Consider the following 8,099-nt stretch of genomic DNA (forward strand, 5'->3'; position numbering starts at 1 on the left):
CATTTTTTAAACTTTTTCTTGCTTTGAACTGTAGGAACAAATGTTCCCACACCGTATGACAGTTATTTCTGTAGCCGAATACCCGTGGTGGTGGTTAGTGTTGAACGTCCCGTCGACAACGAGGTCATTAGAGACGGAGCGCAAGCTCGGGTTAGGGAAGGATTGGGAAGGAAATCGGCCGTGCCCTTTCAAAGGAACCATCCCGGCATTTGCCTGAAACGATTTAGGGAAATCACGGAAAACCTAAATCAGAATGGCCGGAGACGGGATTGAACCGTCGTCCTCCGGAATGCGAGTCCAGTGTGCTAACCACTGCGCCACCTCGCTCGGTCCGAATACCCGTACTAAAACCACGGTATCCAAAAATAGAAAAGAGGAATTCGTCTACACCACCAGTCTCCTATAGGGAACAAAGGAAATTTGGATTTCTTATCTCACTCAGAAGACTCCGAGTTCAGATAGGACAACGTCGGGGAAGGAAATGGACCGCACCCGTTTTGTTTTTTTTTTTTTTTTTCTTTTAAGGAACAATGCCGGTTTCACCGTAAGCTATTTATTTGAACTAATGGAAACGTAAATCTAGATGACAGTACGAAGATTTGAAGTAATCCTCTCCCGCATGCGAGCCCAGTTCCTGTAAAACGGCGGCCCATGTCCATATTATGTTTCAAAATCGCATTAACTCTGTTCTGTAGTTATTCGTGTTTTCACTGTTAAAGGTTCGTTTATTTGAAGCGATGACGAGGAATCGAAGCGTAATATTGTGTCTCCTGGCTCTGAATATATTCGTAAATCCCACTCTGCAATGCTGATAAGCAAGAGAAACACACTACTAATGGTGCCCGATGTTTCTTCTCAGGGGACAATTCTCCGAATGTCTAATATCGGTCTCAGATTTACTGGAGTTCAAGTGCCGCCATAAATACAGTAAATTTAAAACCAAAGATACATTATATCAGAGTTTTTATTTTCTATTTTGGACGGACTAAAAACAAAATCTGAAGCGGGGTAACTCCTATAACGGATCTTTTCCATACCCATTTGAATGGGATGTAGGATGAATAATTAGTCGATTTAGCATTCAATCTGAAGAGTAATTAAATAGGAAATTTTGCTGCCAAGTAGTGGCACAAGATCCCATTAACATAACCATACGTGATTTAAAAGGGATGTTGCAGTCCGCGTCGTTGTGAGACCTCGTGGGACTGTTGGAATGCGATCTGGACTGCACAGAAGCAGGCAGACAGCCTTTGTCGGCAGCCTCAGGAGACTGATAGGGTGGGAAAGAAGGGGGAGGGTAGAGGAGATCTCCCCCAAATATAAACAGGGCAGTTTGTCGGGCATGTTACCACTGTACGTAGTGATCAAAGTGTTCCCCGTGACGTTAAGGGAACTTTTCTGATCGTTGATCGCCAAAAGTGGTCTAATAGTGTCAATAGTGTCTAATCTAAAAACCGTAAATTCAACTAAATACCTAGGTATTACAATTACGAACAACTTAAATTGGAAGGAACACATAAAAAATGTTGTGGGGAAGGCTAACCAAAGACTGCGTTTTATTGGTAGGACACTTGGAAAATCTAACAGACATACTAAGGAGACTGTCTACACTACGCTTGTCCGTCCTCTTTTAGAATACCGCTGCTCGATGTGGAATCCTTACCAGATAGGACTGACGGAGTACATCGAAAAAGTTCAAAGAAAGGCAGCACGTTTTGTATTATCGCCAAATATGGGAGAGAGTGTCACAGAAATGATACAGGATTTGGGCTGGACATCATTAAAAGAAAGCCGTTTTTCGTTGCGATGGAATCTTCTCACGAAATTCCAAACACCAACTTTCTCCTCCGAATGCGAAAATATTTTGTTGGCACCGACCTACATAGGGAGGAACGATCAGCACGATAAAATAAGGGAAATCAGAGCTCGTACGGAAAGATATAGGTGTTCATTCTTTCCGCGCGCTGTACGAGATTGGAATAATAGAGAATTGTGAAGGTGGTTCGATGAACTCTCTGCCAGGCGCTTAAATGTGATTTGCAGAATATCCATGTAGGTAGAGTAGATGGATAGAAATGTAGGTCTGAAACTGAGAAAGAAATTACTGAAAATGAAGAGCTCGAGCACAGTGTTGAATGGAAGTCAATCATGGGCTGTAAGAAAACTGGACGAGAAAAAACTCCAATGAAAAGAATGAGGTAATGTTTAATGTGTAATGTGTGATATAATTTCATAATCGAGTATCGATTATTGGAGAAAAGTCGATCGCGACACCAAATAACGAAGTCTTTGAACCTAACCAAAAGCATACACAGTAAATTCCATTTTTAAAATACACAAGACATATTAACGACAACAGACAGCAATTTTGATTGCTTCCTGCTGCAGTAGATACCATAAAATGGTTCCAAAATTGTTATTTAGATTGTTGAAACTACTTTAAAACGTTACCTCTTATTTTGCTACTATGAACTGAGATCGATAACAACTTATAATAGGATAGATTGCATGGTGGTTCAACTCATCTGGTTAATTCTACAATTTCATCGCAAACAAACAAAGTAAAATGTAGCGTAACATTCGGATTTCATTAAAAGACTGTTTGGGAAAGTAGTATTTATTCAGCAGATGCTGTAGAACAAGTGATCATGTTTTATACAAACAACTGCAACACAAGTGCATTAATTGAATTAATATTACCAATATATATATATATATATATATATATATATATATATATATATATATATATGGCACTCCAGTAGGGCTATAAAAACACGCATGTATTCGAATGCAACTATGTATCAAAATTTCAAACGAATCATTGAAGAACTTTCGAAGAATTGTGATTCTGGACAAACGAACCTTTACGTTTTCATTTATAAAGATTCGTAAAATCACGTTTCGAAATCAACAAGAAAATTTATTTAATATGAGATGCTTTGCATATAAATTCTCAGTTGTTTAAAAATTTCACGCGTTTTATTCTACTTAGACAGGATCGTGAAGATAATAATGAATTCAAGTATGTTTGCTACCACACTGATATATGTTCAAAGAAATTTAAAAAGTCACAGGCCTAAATGTCAGTTACGAGCGAGTTCTATGGCTGCCTACAAAATAAATGCTGAATTACAAAGAGATGTTTTATTTAGCAAAATTTATATGTACGTAATTACAAAAACATGACAGTAAAAATGATCTTCGGAACCACAGACTTGGGATCGACTGCAGCCATCAAATTCATCACATCACGTTGATCAATTCCGCAAGCTGGGTTTGTGATACAGGTACTTGTAGGCCTACTACATTGAATGGGGCTCACCCCCGTTCCCTCGAATACTATTCCATTGTGTCAAACACTGGCCCACCTTATTCGGTAGAATCTTAGTGTTGGAAATGCAGTCTTACAGAAGGATTCTGCAAGTTACATGGACTGATAACACAGGATGCGCATAAATTCTTTCCCTGATTACTATATCTTATTGATTATTAGCAAAAGACTGTGCTAGGTACTGCTCTGCGGTTTGTTTCAAATGGTAGCTTAACTTGCAAAGATTTTTTATGGAGACGCTTCCACATGTGCTCCGTTTGTTGCCTGTAGAACGTGCAAGCAAGTGTTTCCCAACCTTTCTGAGACCATATCAGAAGACATCCAGTATCCAGAGCAAAGATTAAGGCCTAATTGGGCATTAGATTATTAATAGTTAGCGTTCCTGTTTTAAACTGACAAATGATTTATGGTACTTACGTAATGATCAAACAATTGAAAGTCACACGTTTTCCTCGTTTTTCACTACACCAAAAATATTCGTCAGTACTACTTGTTTGCTGCTGCTTACTGTTAATAACACTTTTTTGTATACTTTAAGGGGGAAAAGACGCTCCTCGAAGGAATTATCCGAATGGGACGGAAATCGGTAGATGTGATGTACACGTACAGGTAAACAAACGATTGTAATGTCAGAAAAATTGGATACTTTATTCAAGATAAAGAGCTTCACAGATTGAGCAAGTCAATAACACGTTGGTCGGCCTCTGGCCCTTATGCTAGCAGTTAGCACTGACTGATGGAGTTATTGGATGTCCTGAGGGATATCGTGCTAAATTATGTCCAATTGGCGAGGTAGATTGTCAACATCCCGACCTCGTTGAAGGGCCGTGCCAGTTATGCTCCAAACGTTATCAATTGGAGAGAGATCCGGCGACTTAACTGCCGCAGTCTTGGCGATCTTCACACACATCTCCAAACTGTAATCTCATTGACTGGAGTAGAATTGTCTTCAGTGATGAGTACTGCTTCGAAATGACCCCTGCTGATCAGCGAAGACGTGTCTGCAGACGCGTAGGACATCAGAGGGATACCAACCTGACGGTCGCCCGCACTACGGCTTTTGATACCGTTCCTCACGAGCGACTATTAATCAGATTGCGTACAATGGAGTATCGTCTCAGCCGTGTGACTGGATTCGTGATTTCCTCTCAGAGAGGTCACAATTCGTAGACGGTGAATCATCGAATAGAACAGAAGTGATATCTGGCGTTCTGCAAGGTAGTGTCTTAGGCCCTCTGCTGTTCCTAATTTACATAAATGATCTAGGTGATAATCTGAGCAGCCCCCTTAGATTGTTTGCAGATGGCGCTGTAATTTGCCGTCTAGTAAAAGCATCAGACGAGCAATTCCAATTACAAAATGATCTAGAGAGAATTTCTGTATGGTGTGAAAAGTGGCAATTGCCACTAAACAAAGAAAAGTGCGAGGTCATCCACATGGGTACTAAAAGAAATCCGATGAATTTTTGTATAAGATAAATCGCACAAATCTAAGGGCTGTCAATTCGACTAAATACCTAGGAATTACGATTACGAGCAACTTAAACTGGAAAGACCACATAGATAATATTGTGGGGAATGCGAAACAAAGACTGCACTTTGTTCGCAGAACACTTAGAACATGCGACAAACACACTAAAGAGACAGCCGACATTACACTTGTCCATTTTATTTGGACTGTTGAGTTCCGTGGCCGTGGATAACGATATTTTACTATAAAATTACCAAATGTTGGAGACCGTGGCTGTTACATGAAATAAACTGTTGATGGTGTACAGCAATTTGTGGCTGCTTGCTGTACACCATCAACATTTTATTTCATGTAACAGCCACGGTCACCAGCCATGTCTTTATTTGACAAAATTGCATTAAGCCTGCCTCGTCAAGTAACGAGAAATATATACCCTTTCAAGAAACACATAATTAACCTAATGAAAACGTCTCTTAATGTCAAGTTCAACAAGGATTGTGTGTCACCAGAAGCAGTGATAATCTGAGCAGCCCCCTTAGATTGTTTGCGGATGGCGCTGTAATTTGCCATCTAGTAAAAGTATCAGATGAGCAATTCCAATTACAAAATGATCTAGAGAGAATTTCTGTATGGTGTGAAAAGTGGCAATTGCCACTAAACAAAGAAAAGTGCGAGGTCATCCACATGGGTACTAAAAGAAATCCGATGAATTTTTGTATAAGATAAATCGCACAGATCTAAGGGCTGTCAATTCGACTAAATACCTAGGAATTACAATTACGAGCAACTTAAACTGGAAAGACCACATAGATAATATTGTGGGGAATGCGAAACAAAGACTGTGCTTTGTTCGCAGAACACTTAGAACATGCGACAAACTCACTAAAGAGACAGCCGACATTACACTTGTCCGTCCTCTGCTGCAATACTGCTGCGCGGTGTGGGATCGTTACCAGGTAGGATTGGCGGAGGACATCGAAAAAGCTCAAAGAAGGGCAGCTCGTTTAGTGTTATCGTGCAATAGGGGTGAGAGTGTCACTGATACGATTCGCGAGTTGGGGTGGCAGTCACTGAAACAAAGGCGGTTTTCTCTGCTGCAAAATCTGTTTACGAAATTTCAATCACCAACTTTCTCTTCCGAATTCGAAAATATTTTGTTGACACCCTCCTACGTAGGGGTAAATGATCATCGTAATAAAATAAGAGAAGCCAGAGCTAGAACGGGAAAAATTTAGTTGTTCTTTTTTCCCACGCGCCATTCGAGAGTGGAATGGTAGAGAAGTAGTATGAAAATGGTTCGATGAACCCTCTGCCAGGCACTTAAGTGTGAATTGCGGTGTAAACCATGTAGATGTAGACGTAGATGTGCGGCCCGACAACCAGGAGTGATGGTCTGGGACGCCATTTCATTTCATAGCAAAACCCCTTTGGTTGTAATCCGCGGCTCGGTTACGGCACACCCTTACGTGGACGATACACTACGCCCGGTTTTTTTGCCCTTCAAAGCAAGCCATACTGGGCTTACATTTCAGCAAGATACTGCCCGCCCACACACGGCGAAAGTTTCGCCTGCTTATCTTCGTGCTTGTCAAACCCAAATGTTGGATAACAATTTGTCCATTTTATTTGGACTGTTGAGTTCCGTGGCCGTGGATAACGATATTTTACTATAAAATTACCAAATGTTGTAGACCGTGGCTGTTACATGAAATAAACTGTTGATGGTGTACAGCAACTTGTGGCTGCTTGCTGTACACCATCAACATTTTATTTCATGTAACAGCCACGGTCGCCAGCCATGTCTTTATTTGACAAAATTGCATTAAGCCTGCCTCGTCAAGTAACGAGAAATATATACCCTTTCAAGAAACACAAAATTAACCTAATGAAAATGTCTCTTAACGTCAAGTTCAACAAGGAATGTGTGTCACCAGAAGCAGTTCCGAAATATGTAAAAGTCAAAGTCAGCTGCAAAGACAAAAGCTGCCAGGTTATCGAAAAAAAATGTGAAATTTTTTGACTAAAAGCTGAGATAAAAATGTAATCAAGCAGAAAGGAAACCTAGGCACTCTGATGTACAATTTGCATCTGCAGACAGGGAACAGGCTCTCACCTTCACAGTTCTCACACATGCTCCAGCAAACGGATGATAAAGTAAATAAAGAACAACAAATAATTTCACGTAAACAGAAGAAGAAATTAGAAGCCTTAAAATCTATTAATAATTCAGGCTGAGATAAAAATAAAGAGCCAACCAACAAAAATTCTTTGACATTGTAGTTAACACCATTGACATCCATTTCAGTGATAGTGAACTTAACCTGTGAAATAAAGATCTGGAACATAATCTCAGAACAAAGCGCAACACTCCCAGTGTCAGAAACCTCATAGCCTGAACAAAACTAGCATGTGACACAGCTAAACTAGACACACGTCATTTTAAGTCAAAAAAATAGACCATGAAACAGCTAAAAACGGGTAACACCCACAGATGCAATGAACTAAAATATCTGAAAAATATCAACATCAAATAATCTGAAAGTACAGAACTCAAACTAAAGGCTGAGAAAGGAAGTTCTATTGTCATATTACATGACAAGAATATATAGAGAAAACATTACAGTTTTTCATAGCAACTAAAACACTGAAATAAAGTCTGATCCCACAACGAATTTCCAAACTAAACTCCATAAATTTCTAATAACTGTATCTTTTTATGGAACTTACATGAAGTGCGGAGCTGCATAACAATGAATCCTCCACCACCAAAACTACGTGCATACACGAGACTGTCCTATTCGCCCGATAACTAACTCTAGAAACTACCCTGCATAGTTCCTAATCTGTAAGCTGAAAGATCCCATTGCCAGATATTATACCTTTGAAAATAGCTACACCATACAGAACAGATGAACTCATAGCCTACTTTGAAGACTTCCCCATCCCACCTACAGCTAAGTTTACATCATTGGACATAATCTATACATGAAGATCCCTGTTAAAGAGACTATTAAGATTATAAGACAAAATCTGCTAGGTATAAGAAAATTTGTATTGCAGAGACTTGTAAATCCACAGAAATACGCACACTCCAACAACACCTTTTACCAGCAAGTGATGACTTGGTATTGGGAAGTAGCTTGGCTGGGATATTAGCTGACATTTACATCAACCATACAGAGCAAAAATATATCTCAATTAATCAACAAATATCAAACAAAATAATATACTACAAAAGATATAGTTATGATACAGTCCTGCTTTCCGATGGGACAAACAATGAAATAATTGCATT

At 39.6% G+C, this 8,099-nt stretch overlaps 1 non-coding gene across 1 annotated transcript; it reads right to left on the reverse strand.

Annotated features, from left to right (window-relative positions):
- Positions 1-254: 254 nt before the first annotated feature.
- On the reverse strand, positions 255-327 carry Trnaa-cgc (transfer RNA alanine (anticodon CGC)). The gene has a single exon. It is a non-coding gene; the product is annotated as a tRNA-Ala (tRNA).
- Positions 328-8,099: the final 7,772 nt, after the last annotated feature.

This window comes from Schistocerca cancellata, chromosome 3 (assembly GCF_023864275.1).
Source record: "Schistocerca cancellata isolate TAMUIC-IGC-003103 chromosome 3, iqSchCanc2.1, whole genome shotgun sequence".
In the NCBI taxonomy this organism is placed as follows: Eukaryota; Metazoa; Arthropoda; class Insecta; order Orthoptera; family Acrididae; genus Schistocerca; species Schistocerca cancellata.